At 51.2% G+C, this 17875-nt stretch overlaps 1 protein-coding gene across 1 annotated transcript in view; it reads right to left on the reverse strand.

Annotated features, from left to right (window-relative positions):
- Positions 1-2905, reverse strand: part of RALY (RALY heterogeneous nuclear ribonucleoprotein) — a 114781-nt gene extending 111876 nt beyond the window's left edge. The window contains exon 1 of the mRNA XM_066330543.1: positions 2803-2905. The gene's annotated coding sequence lies outside the window, so the exon portion shown is untranslated. The remainder of the gene's footprint in view (positions 1-2802) is intronic.
- Positions 2906-17875: the final 14970 nt, after the last annotated feature.

Consider the following 17875-nt stretch of genomic DNA (forward strand, 5'->3'; position numbering starts at 1 on the left):
CTCTGTTCAGCTTATTTCAGATTTTTTTTCCCCTCGGCCTATTTTTCTTGCTGGGTGTCTTCAACCTTTCCATCACAAGCCTCAAGCTGTGAGAAGAATGAGCAACTCGTTTTGGAATCACAATTTGAGCCTAAAATTTGATTCCTGTTTCTCCTCCCCTGCACAAAGCTTTTTTACTTCAGTAATTTTACGAGCAGTGACTGTGTTTCTGCAAATCCAGGAGCTCAGCCCTGTGCCAGTAACGTGATGGGAAGGGGCAAGGAAAAGCTTCAGCTCTCCAGGACAGACACAGCTACTTCCAATGCCTGTAATTAACACCTTGGATAAATTCACAGTACCTTTAGCACATCGAAGATTTTTATACCCATAGGCTGTTTTCTTTGAGCAGATACAAATGTACTGCTAGGTCTGAAAATTCCTTCTGTAGCTACCAGCAAAGAACTCAGATCTAAAGGAGTTTTGTTGCTTTTATTGAATGATTTGGGACAAGGAGAGCTGTAAGCTGTCTTGGTGATGGGAACACATTAGAGTCTTTTTCTGAATGATCAAGTCCCATCACTTATTCCACATAAACTGTTCTCTGTCAAGAGCTTTAATCCTCTCTTTTCAATCCCTAAATAAAACATCCTCCCCAAACTCACTGCCTATTATCAGCCTTTTCTAAAGAAAGCGGTTCTTAAGAGACACACCTCTTTCTGCTTTGCCGTTCCCCTGAAATCCATCTCCAATACAAGTCCAAGAGCAGCGATCCTCCCCGGCTCAGAGAGCTGGAGTAGCCTCTGAACACCCACCCCTCTCCAAGGAAGCTGTCACACGCGCCCGAGAACGAGTCACAAAAAGGCTTCCAGGAACAATAACTCTTGTGACAAGCTGTCAGCCAGAGCAGGCAGCCCACGAAGGTGCTACAGGGTCAAACATCTGAGGTTCTGCTCTGACAGCAGCACTCCTTCCCTCTCCACCCATCCGTGCAGGCTCCTCACCCCCGAGCTCACTTGGCAGCCAGGCTCCTTCCCTGTCCTTTAGAATAATGCAAACATGCAAAATGCCAACAAATAGCAGAATAAAAGTCAGGGGGAAAATGAAAGGGAAAGCACCACTTCCCATTGAACTGCTAAAGGGAGACCAAGAGTGGAGGCACCTGTGGAAGAGCTCAGCGCTCCTCGGCACAGCAGGGACAATCCGGAGGTGCCGTGACACAGCCCAGCCCCCCTTGGCTAATGGCACAGCCAGGGAAAACAGCTTCAGCCGGGGAAAACAGCTTCAGCCGGGGCGCTGAGGTCCGGGGCAAACGCCAAGGGCTCGTGGTGCCTCTGCCAGCTCGGGAAGGGCGGCAGTGTCCGCCCTGCGCCGCCACCCCGGCCCTGGCACCGGGCACCATCGGGATCTACTGGCGGGGAACAACACCTATTTCCTCCCTATGAAATAAGAACGTCTTTTCTTCAAGCCTTGAAAGTCAGCTCAGGCCAGCCGTGATGCCATTGACTTCAGCCTCCCCAAAAGCCCAAGCAGCCGCTGGAGTGTGGGAAGGGCCCGGAGCCACAACCAGCGCGGGCTGGCTCCAGCCCTTCCCCACGCCAAAACCACGGGAGAATTACACTCCGAAGTGCTGGAGTCAACGTCCCTGGAGGGCTTTAAAAGAGGTGTAGAAGTGGCACTTGCGGATATGGTTTAGTGGTGGGCTTTGCAGTGCTGAGTTAATGGCTGCTGGACTCGATCTTAGCGGGCTTTTCCAACCTAAGTAATCCTAGGATTCTGGGATTCTGTGCTGAAGCACTGCAGCAAGCACAACTGCGACGGGTCGTTCCTGCAGGTGGGCTCTTGCTCTTCAGGAACAAGTGTGGGAAATAAAGGTGCTCATCCACCCTGCTGTCTGTGCCGGCAGCTCGTGTCTCAGCCGCCCGGGATGGCTAAAGAGGGAATCGGCCGCCGGACACCCTTCCCAAGGCACGGCCAGATCTCACCGCTTCACACTCACCAAAGCTGCTCTGGAGTAAGACACGCAGTTTCATACATCACCTCAAATCAACAGAATCACTGAGGTTGGAAAAGACCTCCAAAACCATCTAAGTTCGAACCTCTAACCGAGTCCTCCCTACGTCCACTAAAACCGTACGGCCGAGTGCCACATTGCTCATTTTTAACATTCCTAAGGATGGTGACTCCACCACTTCGCTGGAGAACCTGTCCCCAAATACAACTCCCGACAGAAATCAGCAGCCCCAACATAATCTCCACAGAGAAGCTCCGGCGGCTGTGGCACGGCGCGCTGGAGCCCGCAGGGATCCGCACGGACCCGCGGGGAGCGGCGCAGCCCAGCCGCTCGGGCTCGATATTCCGCCTGTTTTCTCGCTACGAAGCCTCTCCCGGCTGCCCGAGGCCCCGCTGGCAGAACCGCCGAGCACCTCTGGTTTGCAGGAGGCACTAAGTACCCCGCGATCGTGCGATCACACCGCGGACATCCCCCCGAAGCGCCCGGGACCCGCGGAGGGCTCAGCCCCGGAGGCACCGCCAGCCGCGGCGGGCTCGGAGCCACCGAGCCGCTCCCAGGCGCGGCACCTCCCCGTCCCGCGGGCACCGGCACCTCCGCTTCCCGTTACACGGGGAAAACGTGCATCGGGGGCGGAAAAGCCTAACCACACGCAAGAAAACCGGTGGGGAAAGAGAAGATTGAAAAGGGAAAAATATAAAATAATAAGTCTAAGTCACTGGCAAGGGGACCCGCGCTACCTGTACGGACCGCACGCTCCGGAGCGGCGGGAGCGGCCCCTCGCAGCAGCCGGGGGAAGGGGCGGCAGCACTCACCGGGCAGGTCGGTGCCGGGCAGGTCGGTGCCGTGCGGACGGAGGGCCCGGCCCGTCCCGCCTCGCCCGCGGGAGCCGCCGGCTCAGTGCCGCGCACCGCCCCGCGCCGCGGCTCCTTCCCGCCGACCGTACCACGGCTCCAGGCCGGGGGGGACCCGCGCCCCGCGGACAGCTCACCCCGCCGCCCGCCGCCCGCTCTGGCTGCTGCCGCGGCGCGGCCCGCAGCGATCCGCCCTCACGGGGCTGTGCCGGGCAGGGCCGCGCCGCCGGGCTCCGCTCGGGGCAGTGCCGCTCGGCCCGCACCGCCCGCTGCCTCCCGCTCCGCGGCCCGCGCGGTGGAAGAGTCCAGAGCGGGGCGGGCGCGGGCGGGGCCGGGCGTGGAGAGCTGCTCCGGGCGCGGGTCCCCGTGAGGGAGCGGGTCCCCGTGAGGGAGCGGCCACGGCGCGGCCCGGCTGTGCTCGGCGGCCCGGCTGTGCTCGGCGGCCCGGTGCCGGGGCGGCCCGGTGCTGAGGGGTCGCGGCCCGGGAGCGGCAGAGCAGCAGCAGCGCTCCCAGCGCTCGCACCGGCACCGCTCGCTCTTTGCCGACGCCCGGCTCACCGCAGCCGAAGTTCGCACCCGCCGAGAGCGGAGCGGAGCTGCGCCTCCAGCCCGGGCTCCAGCCCGGCCGCTCGCCGCGGGCGCGCTCGGTAACAGCGCGATGCTCAGCTCGGCTGCTCCATTCTGTGTCCGCTTGCTCTTGGCACTCACCGGGAAGAAAACGGTTCTCTTGGGAAGATGGTTTCTGCCCGAAACTAAGGTCCAGCATTTCGAGACTGTGTAGACGCGTGGGAAGGGCAGGCTGAGAGCCTCGGCGCTAGAGGGACAGGCACACGGGAGCTGAGCGAGGAATCGGCGGTGCTGGGGACAGCCGCGGGTGGAGGCGGCGCACGGCTTCCCCCGGCTCCCGCTGTGTGCTCCCAGCTGACGGCAGCGCTGTTCAGGTCACATCGATGCAAGGAATTTTGTGCAGCTGCTCTCAACAGCGTGTTAGCGAAGGGCAAGAGCTCACCAGCAGGAGCGACCCACCACAGAGGCATAAATCACAATCACCGTCAAGTCCAACCATTATCCCACCACTGCCAAGCCCATCACTGTGTCCCCAAGTGCCACATCCTCACAGCTTTTAGATCCCTGCAGGGATGGTGAGTCCCCCCACTGCCCTGGGCAGCTGTGCCAGGGCTGGACAACCCTTTGGTAAAGAAATTTATTCCTGTTACATGCCTGGGATAGTGCCACAGCACAAATGATTAATCGACAAGTTAAGTTTTCCCCACTGATCTCAATAGGATTCTAGTGGTATTTAAGTGGTCAGTTACTCAAAACTATCTGACACAGTGCTGGTTCCTGATGGGACTGGTGGGAATGTTGAGGTGCTCAGAAGATACCTCTGAAGGTGGGGTAAAGACCCCTCAGTAAGGTGAACTCTCCTATCAACATCAAGGCCTCTCTGGCTGTGAGCTAGAGGCAAGAACTTGGTACCTACCAACCCAAATGTGAGCAATTAACTGGCTTTTTCAGCTTAAATTTTCTTGGGCAACTCATGGCTGATAGAGGGTAGGGATTAGACTGAGTATCAGGAAGAAATTCTCTCCTCTGAGGGTGGTGAGGCGCTGGCACAGGGTGCCCAGAGAAGCTGTGGCTGCCTCTAGTGATGCTAAGACAATTTTTTGCCTTTTATATACGTTTTATGTATCCTCAGTACTCCTAGCATGCATACTTGTAATTCCTTACGTGTGATAACTTTGCACAGGCCTTGTGTTCTCTTAGCCCAGGAGACCAAACGTCCTAAAGGCCTCACTGTAGGAGGCTGGAAAACCCTACACTATCTCAGGAAACCAAGGTGCTCTCTAGAACAGATCCTGTCAACTGGAGATTTGGCCCATCCAGGGGGGAATTCCATGGATGGGGGAACATCACACCATTCATCCAGGCCTCCCATTGGGGCATCCTTGTTAGATCTGCTGATTTGTAAGGTCTATAAATTGTATCCGTGATCTGTGCGTGTGCACTATGGCACATTCCACCTTGGTGAAGTGGTGCACCAGGAAGGACCCTTATTAAAATACTGAGAAAAAACTCCCTTATCCCTTAGCTGGGTCTGGCTCTTAATTTTTGAAGACCAGGAAAAGGCATCACTGGATCCCCCGAAATGTCCAAGGCCAAGTTGGATGGGGCTTGGAGCAACCTGGGATAGTAGAAGGTGGCCCTGTCCATGACAGGAGGTGGAATGAGATGGCCTTTAAGGTCTCTTCCAACTCAACCCATTTTATTTTTCTATTATTCCATTATTCTATGATATCCCTTCTAAGCTTCAGTTTTTCACCTGCACTGTGTGCTTTTTGGTTGAAAGCCACATCAGGTTCCTAGAGGAATACATTGTTTTCCTGTAAAATCCAAATCCCCCAGTCTAACATGGGATGTTGCTCCCCTTCTCTTCTCAGAGAACAATGTCCTCTTTGTCCTCCTTTTCTGGTCTTTTCTTTGGGTCTGGTCTTTCCGTGATACTTTCAACATGATCTCTCAAAGTGAGATCAAACAGGGCATCACAGCAGTGCTGTGATCAGGGCATCAAAGTGCCTGTCCTGGGCATGGCATCTCCCAGTTTCCTTCCAAATTCTAATTCCCTTGGAGCTACACAACAACATTTCAGAATCATTTAGTGATATTTTCTCAGGGTTGAAACATTCAGGGGCTTCACCAAAACTCTCCACCCACCAAAGCCCCAGGAATACCTGTAAACTTGTGCAACAGCAGGTGCTTCTCTTATTAGTCCAGAATTAAGTTTTCATCAAGCCCTGATTTTCTTTAGAGTCCTACTTATTGTTGCTTAAAAATCACTTGAAAGTCTATGGGTGGGAAGCAATACAAAAGCATCTTTCATTATTCATTAAGGACAAGCGATGCGGGGCTTTTGCAAGGGAATAGAAAGCACACAGACTTTTCTGCATTTAAAACAATTATTTCTTATTAATAACCCTGCAGAAAGGTGCCCTGCAGAGATGTGCAGTTTGGGTGTTTTGAAGTTCAGTCTCTTGATCACAAAAAGAGTTTTTCTTCCCCTGTGACATTCCTCAGCAGAGATCCTGGGAAATGTTTTGTCATTTTTATTCTTTAAAAATATTTAGGTGATTATTTTTGGAGGTGTCCCCTTCCTGGGATGGATAATAATGTAGTGGTGATTGTGGAGATAAAGACCGGATCTCCATGAGAGTCTGTCATGAGAAGAAAAAGCTGCAGCTACAGAGGAAGCCTGCAGCAGGTTTGGGAAGAGGATTGTGGAGCTACAAGATCCCAAGGAGAGCTCGGGTTGGAAGGGACACTGAGGGTCTCATTTTGAGGGTGCATTTCTCGGGTCATTGCTATGGCTATTAGGGCAGGGCCCAGGAAAGGCCCCTGAGGAATCTTGCCACTTGTAACTGGAACCCAGGTAGAGTCCAAGCCATCCCTAATCTCCCTGGAGCCCAAGTCTCATCCAGCTTTTTCCAAGCCACCTATCTGCAGCTCCTCCCAAGGGGCAGCTGTGACCTCTGCTCCTTGGGACAGGGACAGGACCCAGGGCATGGCTGGAGCTGTGCCAGGGAGGGTCAGGCTGGGTGTCAGGGCAAGGCTCTTCCCCAGAGGGTGCTGGCAGTGCCCAGGCTCCCCAGGGAATGGGCACGGCCCCGAGGCTGCCAGAGCTCCAGGAGTGTTTGGACAGCGCTGCCAGGGGTGCCCAGGGTGGGGTTGTTGGGGGTCTGTGCAGGGCCAGGGGCTGGGCTGGCTCATCCTGGGGGTCCCTCCCAGTTTAGGACATTATCTCCTGTGATTCCCTGAGAGCAGGGCTGAGGGCAGAGCCTTGCTTGGGCAGCTCCTTGAGGCCATGGTGCAGCTCCCAGAGCTGCCTGCTGAAACATCCCAGAGAAAATGAGTTCACCTGTGAGACTCTTCCCTGGCTCCTGATTTGATAGTGGGACTCTGAGAAGATAACAGGTCCTTTTTTTGTTGTTGTTTATTGGCATGTTTGTCCCAGACACTGTGTGTGGCTGGATCCTTCAGACATTTTATTCTCTCACCCTTCCCTTCTCATCACCCTGTTTTCAATCTTCCACATTTGGTTTTTTGCTGGGAGACAGAGAAATACCAGTAGATTTCTTTCCTCCTTTTTTTTCTTCTTCCTGTTTTTAATGAATTTTTCATTTTGTTTCACTCATACAGAAAGAATAAGAATGAAGCAACAGTGTCAACACAGAAAGAATTTTCTCCAGTCACATCGTGGCCAATCTACAGCAGCAGTAATAGATTTTGTGAATCCCACTGAAGGGAATCATAAGTGGAAAGGGTGGGGGGTGCAAATGAAAGGCTCTGAACTAATTTGTGCTTTCCACACCACAAAGCCCCATTCTAAGGAGCTGTTTAAAGAACAAGCAAAAATATAAAATAAAAAAGAGCACTCTGCCAAAGCAGATTTCAAATAGGAGAGGAGCAAGAAATACACAGGTGCTTTGTGATGTTTAAAACAATAAGTTGCCTATAAAGGCACTTTCTCCGTCTCCTGTGAGATGATCAGGATGCAGCAGGGCTGGGATCACATCTGGGCTGAACAGGCATTGGAGTTGGGCTGGATTTGTGTCGTGCCAGACTCTGCTCTGCAGTGGCTGCCCCACTAATGGCTCTGCTTCCCCATCTGAGCCAGGTTCTCCTTTCATATTTGTTGTTCTTTGCAGGAGGTGTTAACACCAATTTATGAGCTCAGTGGGATGACAGAGCTGGGTGAGCAGCACTGACCTTGGAACTCACCTCTCTCAGATTTCTTTTTCTACCCTATCTCAAAGTCAGTCTAAAAGCAATAAAAGGATGTTGGAAGGGGGGAGCTGGGGCTCAGCCACTTCATGTTAAAGGAGGGAAAACTCTGAACATGATCTCAAAAAGCAGATGCCTTGCAGGTGGCTGTATCCCTACCGCTGTTGTCTCGAGAAGCACTGCGCATTTCCCCTCAGCTTCCTGCCCACGGGAACTCCTGCCAAAGAATCACAGGATCATGGATAAGGATATCCTGAGCTGGAAGGAGCCCCCAGGATCATCCAGTCCAGCTCCTGTGCCTGAATGTGTTGTCCAAATGCTCCTGGAGCTCTGGCAGCCTTGGGGCTGTACCCACTGCCCTGTGTATAGAACCAGGTGCCTTTTCGTACAGGATCTGCACACCACATGCAGCTAAAAACAAAGCCTATGCTTATTCTCTTTTGTTTTTCTTACTGTTACATTGAGGAAATCAGAGATTTGCTGCTAAGCACTCCCTCCACCTCACCAGGATCTCACAGGGCCTGAATGAGAGGCACAAACAGGATTCTCTCTGAAAAGACAGAAAATCAATTAATGTGTTGGGGAAGGGGGAGGAAATAAAGAAAATTACTTTCAAAGATCATTAAAAATAAGCCAATTTGCCTGAAGTGTGGTGGCTAAACAGCAGTGGCACAGGTTGCCCAGAGAAGCTGGGGCTGCCCCTGGAAGTTCCCAAGGCCAGGTTGGACAGGGCTTGGAGGAACCTGAGATAGTGGAAGGTGGGGTTGGAATGAGCTGATATTTTGGTCTCTTAAAACACAACACATTCCATAATTCTATGATTTTCTTCCTGTCTGTCAAGGTGCTTTTTTTTCCCAGAAATGCTGCCCAGCTCCAGCAGTGATGTTGTTTATGAGTTACCAAGTGAGGGTGACTGCTTTGAATGAGTGTCCCGAGGGAAAGCAGCAGGGACAGCGAGCTCACAGGGACACACCTGCCCAGGTAGCTCCTCGTCCCTTGGATGTGCCTGGGCACAAGCACCAATAAATCTGCCACTGTCTGGGTATCAGCAGTGTTTCCCAGATTGACATTTGTTCTGTTTGGTCCAAGTGCCTGGCAAATGAAGGAAGCACGAGAACGATAAAGACTAAATCTTATCTTAATAGCCTTTCATTATTAACTGTCTCCAGATTTATTTGTCTCTGAAGGAGGGAGAGAAAGGGCCAGGCACCACTGGGCTGAGCCCAGGCAGGTTCTTGCCTTTCCCTGTGATTTCCATCAGTGAGGTCTGGCTCTGTAGTTTGTTTTTTTCAATACCTGCACTGCCTGTAGGGAACCTGTCCATGTGCTTCTCCCACCATCTGATGGCTCTTGGCCTCCAGGTCCTTGTCCTCTTGGATCCCCCTGGGATGGCAGTCCTGTGGTGAGGCAGAGGCAGGGACCAGCTCCTTGTCCCAGGCTGCTCCAGGGAAAAGGGAGAAGTGGGGGCTGTCCCAGCTGGAAAGGAAGAACACTGAGGAGCAGGATTATCCAATTTCCACTAGGATGCTTCCCACTGCCTTTGCCATGCTTCAGGAGAGGGATGTGGATGTACTCCAACGATGCTTTTATTTCACAGCACTTTCCTGCCTTCACCAGACAGACACATGCCTGGTGAAACCTGGTGTTGCAAAGGATTTCTTCCCTGGGAAAGCTGACAAAGCCCTTCAGCTCCCGTGGGTGTACACTGATAAATGGATCCACCACTATGGGAACTGCTGGGGAGTGGAGGAAGGATCAAACCTTCACCTGGACAGGGAAGAGAAATGTGGGGCAGTGGGTGAGGGAGAGGAGCTGTCTGGCAGCAGGGACAGGGTGCTACACCTGAGCCCAGTGCCCCTGCCTGGCTGCCAGAGCCTGTGCTGATGGCAGGAAAACAGCAGCAAAAAGTGAAAAATTCAAAGTGGCTTGGGAAACACAGATCAATCGCTTTGCAAACCCAGCATGTGCCTCCCAAACCATGTGGTATTTCTGGCCTCTGGAAGCATGGGATCATTTCTTAGGCAGATCTTAATTTGCGTGTCCTTTAGCACTTTTCCCAAAAAAGCCCCAAAAGGAGGCTTTCTGCTGCAGTTGCTATCCAGGAGTTCCCATTATTAGCTGGAGCACATCCACTTCCCTGAGACCTGCTGTCATTAGGTGCCCAGGCAGAAATCCCACAGAAATGCTTTAATTAAAATGGACATTAAGAGCTCACTCATTCAAGCCAAAGAACATTAGGAGGAATTTAAATGAAGAGATTTTTAAATCTGTGACATTTGTTCTAATGAGAAAACACTTTCTAATCCTAAGTGTCTCCTAATTCAAAACAGATTGGAAGGAGTGCAAGTGAAAACATTTTTTTTTTTCTCCCAAAAACACGTCCTGTAATTAGTAGACCTAACTGGCAAATACCATTTGTCTTTTCCCTACAGCTTCCACATCAGCTTGGAAGCAGGAGGTGAAAAGCAGCCTATGAATGCACCCACACGTGTCTGCATTTTATGTTAGGACAGGTAACAGAACTCATGGAAATTTCCACAACATCAATCCCAGCATCTGGGGGGAAACCAGGATGGAGGATGCAGGATGCTCCTGACCCATCTAATGAAAGGGATATTGCTGCAGCCAGGGGCTGGATGCTGAGGAGGGACAGGGAGGCAATCTGTTTGCAGTAGAGGAAAAACATCCAGTGATTTGCCAGGGTGGGACTATTTTTATCTGGAAACACAGAGATAATGAAATGTAAAATAACAGCAGACAGAAAAGTGTGAAGCCTCAAATGAGAATAACTTGGGGATGAAGCAAACCCTTTCAGGGGGGGTTAGACAGGTGTTAGAGAGGTGAAATACAATCCCTTCCCTTTTGTTTTAATCATGGAAGTGTTAGCAGGAGAACTGAAGGCTCCTTAATTTTTCACAAATGTAAGTCCTGTACGGTGGAAGGTGACATGTCCTGCTCCTCCCTCAACTGTCTTTTATTTGGGAATATTGCCCTTGGCATAAAACATTAAGGCAGGAAATGTGCTGGGTACTACTGCAACATTTTGGGAATCCCAAACATCCACAGTTTGTCAGGACTTTATCCTTTTCCCTAGGAAAATGAGATTTGATTGTACCAACAGAAATCCCTACCATGTCAGCAGTCCATCAGCTCTCACTGTCCCTATGTGCTGGGACAGTGACCTGGTGGTGACAGCTCATCCTGTCCCAGGGCTGAGCAAGATCCTCTCTGCTCGGGGTCCTCCCAGGCAGGGCAGGGCTGCTCCACAAACAGAGCATCCTCCCTGAGCCAGAGCCTGCATTTGGGAATGAGGACACGGTGTTCTGGTGCCTCCAGCAAACTGGACAGGCATCAGCCTGGATCCAGCCTCCCACCTCCTTCAGATTTTGCAGAAGTCAGCTCCAGAGCTGAAATTTACTGTCAGCCTTACTCCTCCAATGGGATAAACAAGAGGATCTGGATACAAAGACCCAAAGTCTGCATTTGGATGTTTGTGGCATGTATCTGCTTTTAGCTCCATGCACAACAAAGAATGTGGTTGCAGATATCTTGGTCCTATTCAAAATCCAGATCTACCTGGTTGCTGCGCTGGAGGGGATGGTGGTGCCAGGGGATCAGGTTTGCCTTGTTTCCTGCTGGCTCACTGTAAATCCATGAGCACAAATGACAGCACAATTCCCAGAAAAACACCTACCTTTGAGCTTGTATCAGTAACCCTGTGGAAGCATCTTTGTGTTCATCCTACTTTGGAAACATGAAACACTTTACCTAAGAGTCCAATTAAACCAACTCGGGCTTTAAAGCTTGGCCACTCAGAGCCATCTTCTTGAAAGAATAATCCTGAGCTGGCATCAATGGATACAAATCAATGAAGATCAAGAGACTGACACCTGGTTATGCTCACTGACAACCCAACTTAGATCTTAGTAAATCATCTCAAATACTGTGCAAAAACTCAGAGCTGTTCTGAAACCCTGCAAACACAGAGGTAGAAAAGACATCCCTTATTTCAGGGGAATTCATTTGCTGGAAAGATGAAGTTCCTCTGGGTGCAGAATTTGTAAACATAAAGCATTTAAAGCAATTTGCCAGTTTTGAAATCGGGTCTCTTAATCCTGACTGTCCCCTCTGAGATCCCATCTGCATCTTCAGGTGGTTTTCTAGCTCTTCTAACCTATCCTCCTCCTCCTCCTGCTTTGACTGACCCACCATGAATAAAAGATTAGGATGTGCTAGATCCAAAAAAACCTTTGCTTCTGGGGTCAGTGCTCCAGCTCTTGAGCTGCAGGACAGGGAGGCAGAGGAGCCCAGGGGTTCAGCTCTGATCTGGATCATGTGGATGCACTTCCAGTCACCCACCTCCTGGCGCAGGTTGAGAAGATAATGCTCCATCTGTGAGACCTAACAGGGCCAAGACTGTCAGTTCTGGGTCTGTTTTCAAGGAGATAACAGTTTTCAAGGAGATAACAGGGCCTGTCACCTCCAAGTGCACAGGAAGAGAGATGAAGGCTACAGATGATGGGTAAAGGCTCTAATGATGGCCAAAGGAAAAAAAAAAAGGATCTAAACTTTGAATTTCTGCTCACGATTTCATGGCCCATTCTGCTCCAACCCTACACCTGAATGCATGGAAGGGGTCACTCTGTGCCAAAGTGGTGCTGGGCAGATCCCCTCCTTGGATGTCTGGTACTTTCAGTGGGGTTTTGCTCAGTTGTTGCCACATTGAGAACTTGGACAGGCTTCAACTTGGTTCAGCTTCCAGGGCAGCAGTGAGGGGAAGATGCTGATCTCCTCTTGCAGGTGATGCAACGAAGGAGATGGAATGAAGCTGTCTCAGGCAAAGTTCAGGTGGGACATTGGGAAATGTTCTTCCTCCATAGAGTGGTTGGTCCCTGGGATGGGTTCTCCAGGGAAATAAATGGTCATGGCAGAGCTTGCCAGAGCTCAAGGAGCACCTGGACAGTGCTCTTAATCCTCTGTTTACCTCTGGGTATTCCTGAGGAGAAGGGAGTTGCTGATCCTTGTGGGTCCCTTCCAGCCTGAGACAATCTGAGATTGTATGAAACTCCTGAAAAGCACCTGCCCAAGAAACCTGCCTTGAGGAGAAGGGATTGAGAGGTGTTCAGGTCCCTTTGGCTGACCCTCTTGATGGTTAAACTCCCTTCTAACACGTGCCTTGATTCCTGCAGACACTGTTCACCTCTCTGCTATGCTGAAGTGGCCTCCAGCACCCACCCTTTCCCTCTGAGAGCATTCCTCCCCCCAGGCAGATGCCCCATGAGCGTGGGCACCACCCAAACCCACGGACCATTACAACCCCCACTTCTGAGCACTTCTCCCATCTTCAGGTCATCCCTGGGCTCTTCTCCGGGCACAGTCTCCCCTCCAAAAGCCTTTTTATCCCCCAGCATTGGTGCTGGGCCTGGTGCTGCTTGGCAAGCTGTGCACAAACAAATCCAGTCTGACTGCTGCCCTGCTGAAACTCCCAGGGATCACACTGTGAGGAGATAAGAACTGATTTTGAACAAAGTGATTTCTTATCAGCTGGAGGTCCGATTTTGTGGTCTGATACTTTCTCTGGCAGCAGCTGTACGGAAATACCGGGACAGCTTAGGGGCTGTGGTGGCACTCAAAACAAACAGGGATGGCAGAACTGGGTCTGCTGAAGGAAGACATAAATGAAATTCACCTTCCAGCACTCACTGCATGTGAAGCTGATCTGCATTTCTTATACCAAGCAAAGGCTACAGCTCAGATGCTAATTTTATCTTGCTGGCTTTGTAGTGTCCTTGATCTTCAAGAGAATTCAAAATAACATGGAGCAAATGTATAACTAAGTCATTTTTAAGAAGGAACTGCAAAGTGCATAACTCTGCTCAAGGGGAAACAGCTTCTCTGCTAAACACGGAGTATGAAATCAGATCATGCTGGCAGACTGAACAAATGGGCTCTTTACTCCTCATCCTCACAGCGGGGCTCTTAGGGAGCTCGTTTCCATCTGCCCTACAAACCCATCCCAGTGGGAATGTGCAGGAAAGCCAAGCCCACCCTCACCTCCTCATGGCTTGTGACAGATTGTGACAGATTGTGACCCTGCCCCGACACAGCTTCATTCCATCTCCTCGTTTGGCATCACCTGAGAGTGGAGATCAGCACCTTCCCCTCCACTGCTGCTCTTGAAGTGAAACGAGATTTAAGCCTATCCTAGTTCTTAATGTGGCATCAACTGAGCAAAATCCCTTTGCTGAGCAGACACAGGTGATTGATGACACCAGGAGCACTTTGTGTAACCACTGGGCAGTTGTTACAATCCCTCTTCCCTGGTGTGAACACCCAGCCCTGGTGCTGGGACAGGCTGGGCTGCTCCTTCCTCCAAAGGCAGGCAGACACCTCTGAGAGAGCCCCAGCATTGCCAGGAGAGGAGGAGTGGGGACACAGACGGTGTGTGCTGCTCTGCCTGGGGCATTGGCACGGGGTGGGGAAGCACAAGCCCAGGAGAGCTGGGCTGGAGTGCCTGAAGCCTTGCCAAGCTGCCAGTGCAGCCCCCAGGGTCAAAGCCTGGGTCCCCCTCCCTCTGCAGGGGAGCTGAGCAGGAGCCCCAGGCTCGATGCTCTGGTTCCAGGAGCAGGATCAAACTGTGAAACTCACTGTCCAGATACACTGGCTGGGAAGGTCTTCAAGGCTTTAGGGGAACAGCATGGGCTGGTACATGGGCTTCCCGGACTGGGAGCAGGCAGAGGTCACCCCAGGGGTCACCTCAGGGCAGGAGACATCCTTGTCCCTTGGTGTAGGAAGAAAAGAGGGTTCAGACAGCAGCCCTCCCACCCAGACTTGGCTCCCCAGGGCAGTGCCTACCACCAAGGAATACTGAACAAATTCCCTGGGGAAAGCAAATGCTTTCTTCTAGGCTGCTCTCCAGCCATGGGCCCTGCTTATCCTCACCCCAAATGTCAGGTTAAGGTGAGCTGGGCCAGACCGTGCTGTGCCAAGCAGCAGTTTTAAACCCCTTCCCAGGAGCAGCCACAGCCCTCCCACCATCATCCCCAAAATATTGTCTTAGTCTGTCCCAGGCAGAGCTGTCTGGCACAGAGGAAAAAGGAGATTTCTCCATGCAACAGGGAAACATTCTTATCCTTCACTGGTACCAAACCCCAGAGAAGTCCCTGTTTTCCAGGTGAGAGGTGTAGGGGTGCTGGAATGGCGCTGCAGGGCTGTCACAGGCCTGGGAAGGGGCAGGAAGTCCCTGGGCAGGCAATTCCCACTGCAAGGAATGCCGTGGGGATACCATGACCTGTCCTACCTGTGCTTTCCAATCCCTATGAATCAAAAAGAAGAAAAAATGTGTGTCAGGTCAGAGAAACACCCACCATGACAGGATGGAGGACATGCTCCAGAGAGCTCTTCTGGAGAAGCTCAGAGGAGAGAGATGGATGTTCTTTCTCACCACTCTCCATGTTCACCTCCACACGTATCAGGGCACAGGGGGGAATTCCTGGGGTGCCCTGTGCAGGGCCAGGAGTTGGACTGGATGATCCTTTTGGGCTCCTTACAGCTTGGGATATTTGTGATTCTCTGAGGTTATTTGGCCATCATACTCCCTCCCCAGCCAGGGCTGGAATCTCACAGCCTCATCACATCTGCTCCTTCAGGACATATCCTTGTGAGGGTGAGTAAAAGGAAGGATTTAACCTGATGGCACCACAACCTAATCCCCCACTCCTGCAGAGCTGAAGACATGAACTGGACACAGTGGAAGCAGGACACCTCCCAGGGAATTTAGACTCTGCTCCCTGCCTGTATATTTTTCCAGTTTGAGATAGATAAAGTGGAAAAAAAAAAAAAAAAACAAAAAACAAAAAAACCAAAAAATTGGAGAAGCAGCTGAATTGAAAATAAGAAATGATCTGAGGTATTTGTTTTCTCTGCTTTGATTTAATGCTCCTTGGAATAAAGCAGTGAGAAGCAGATGCTGTCTTCCTGAACTCCTCGTGCCAGCCCCACTGCTCTGCCCAGCGCTGTGCTCTCCTATCAACCCCTGCCCATGGATTAGGGCCCTGCACACAAATGCTGAAGGTGAATGATGAGAGGTGCTGAACTTTTCTCTTTTTTGAGCACATTTGGCCTCAAATCCCTTTCTCCACCCTCTCTGTGCTTTCATTAAGTGTTTTCCTTATTTTCAGAGCAGGTGCTCGCTCCCGTTCTTAATGAACCTCTCTGCTCACTTGTCAACAAGCTCTTTATTAGCTCCACAAGCATGTGCTTGTTTCTATTTATACCTTTTCCATATCAATATTTGAAAGCACACTCCCCTACGCCGCATTCCTTCTCTGTGCCCTTTTCCACCCCTGCCGCCTCTTTCCCACCTCTGCTTTCTCTCCCAGCTCATCCAGGCTCATCTAGATCAAACCTAGATTTCTTCATTGCCTTTGTTGGCCTGAATTAAATAATTGGGAACTTTGTTTCTGAACGATTCGCATTCACAGGAATCTCCATATCCCTGCAGAGGTGTCATCCTCTACATGAGCTAGAAATAGGTGGGAAATGAACACTTAAATCCTCCAGGCATTCTTCTGAGTGCCTGCTGTCCACTTGGCTTTGGAGAGAACTACATACCCTTTTTTTTACTGGATTTATAGGGATGGGAAACCTTTCCTAGGAGGAAAGGCTGAGACAATTGGCCTTGTTTGGCCTGGAGGAGAGAAGGCTTTGGGGTGATCTAATTGAGGCCTTTCCAGTGCCTAAAGGGGCTCTAGGAGAGCTGGAGAGGGACTTTGGACAAAGGTCTGGACTAACAGGACACAGGGAATGGCTTCCCACTGCCAGAGGGCAGGGATGGATGGGAGATTGCGAAGGAATTGTTCCGTGTGAGGGTGGGCAGGCCCTGGCACAGGGTGCCCAGAGCAGCTGTGGGTGCCCCTGGGCCCCTGGCGGTGCCCAAGGCCAGGGTGGACAGGGCTTGGAGTAGCCTGGGACAGTGGAAGGTGCCCTACCCATGGCAGGGAGTGGAATGGGATAAGCTTTAAGGATCCTTGCAGCCCAAACCATTCCATGACTCTGCTGCTGCACCTTGTGTTTTAAATTCTCAGTCATTAAGACCAGGAATTACTGTTCTGGTGTGGCAACCTGTGAAAACAGGAGCTGCTTCCCCTCTCCCACCAGCTGTATCCAGGGACAAGGCTTCAGCTCCTTCACCACAAGTGCTGGGAGTAGCTTTGTAATGTAAATAGGCACTTCTGGTATTTTTAACAAGCACCTGCTTTATCCCTCTGCCTAATGAGAGCCTGGACAGAAATGCAGTGAAAGCACACGAAGGTAAGACTGCCATTTAAGCTAATTAACAGCAAATTAAATTAAACTGACACACACATATATTTTGGGCTCCTGCATCTAACAGGAGGCAATGCTGCAGAGGTTTCATTATTCTCATTTCCCATCACCTGCTTTTTTTCCCCCCAGCACCTTCCTACCCAATTACCTGGGGAAAGGAAAGGGAGAAAGATACTAAAGCCAATAAGATAATTCCCATTTACATAAAAATTTTTCTGCGTTGTGTTTAATAGTCTGCGAGTAACTGCAGAAGAATATATAGTCCATTCTTTAAAAAGCTCCAGTGCACTAATTGAAATTAAATTACATGGAACCCAGTGCCTGGCTCCTGCTCATTGGGAGATAATATGCAAGCCCCAGCTTTCTGTGTTATTTTTAATATTGATGGATGAAGCACAGAGGCACCTCCCAGGTGCAATTCCCCTTCCTCCAGCTGTAGGGGAGCCTATACCAATGGTTTTCTCCCCAGGAACATTTTTCATGTGCTGCAGGCAGGGCTGGGATCCCTCGGCATTCCGGCCATCCAGCACTGCAGCTTTTGGTCCCTCTTTGCTGCATTAACCCCGGCTAATGCAAGTGCAGCCTTTCCTTCACGTTCCTTTGCTCCTCTCACAGCTCAATTAATCCCTCAGGGGGACGCTGCCGTCGCAAACAAGATTTAAGGGAATTTAACGCCAAGTTGGCAGGCCTAGAAAGTGAAAGTCTGGTGTTCCCTAGAAGAGGCAAAGCACCGGCACCTGTTTCTCCGCCTTCCCGAGGGCTGCAGGGGATGGAGCGTGTGTGGAGCTCGCTGCTCACCTTCTCAAGGAGCTGCTAACAGGGGAGCCAATTAGTGTCAGTTGTGGTGGGAGCATTTTTTCCACCAGGAGCCCGATTGAAACCTTTCATTCGTTTTGCACCGGCAGAGGAACACAAAATGTTCAAGCAC

This window comes from Sylvia atricapilla, chromosome 16 (assembly GCF_009819655.1).
Source record: "Sylvia atricapilla isolate bSylAtr1 chromosome 16, bSylAtr1.pri, whole genome shotgun sequence".
Classification (NCBI taxonomy): domain Eukaryota; kingdom Metazoa; phylum Chordata; class Aves; order Passeriformes; family Sylviidae; genus Sylvia; species Sylvia atricapilla.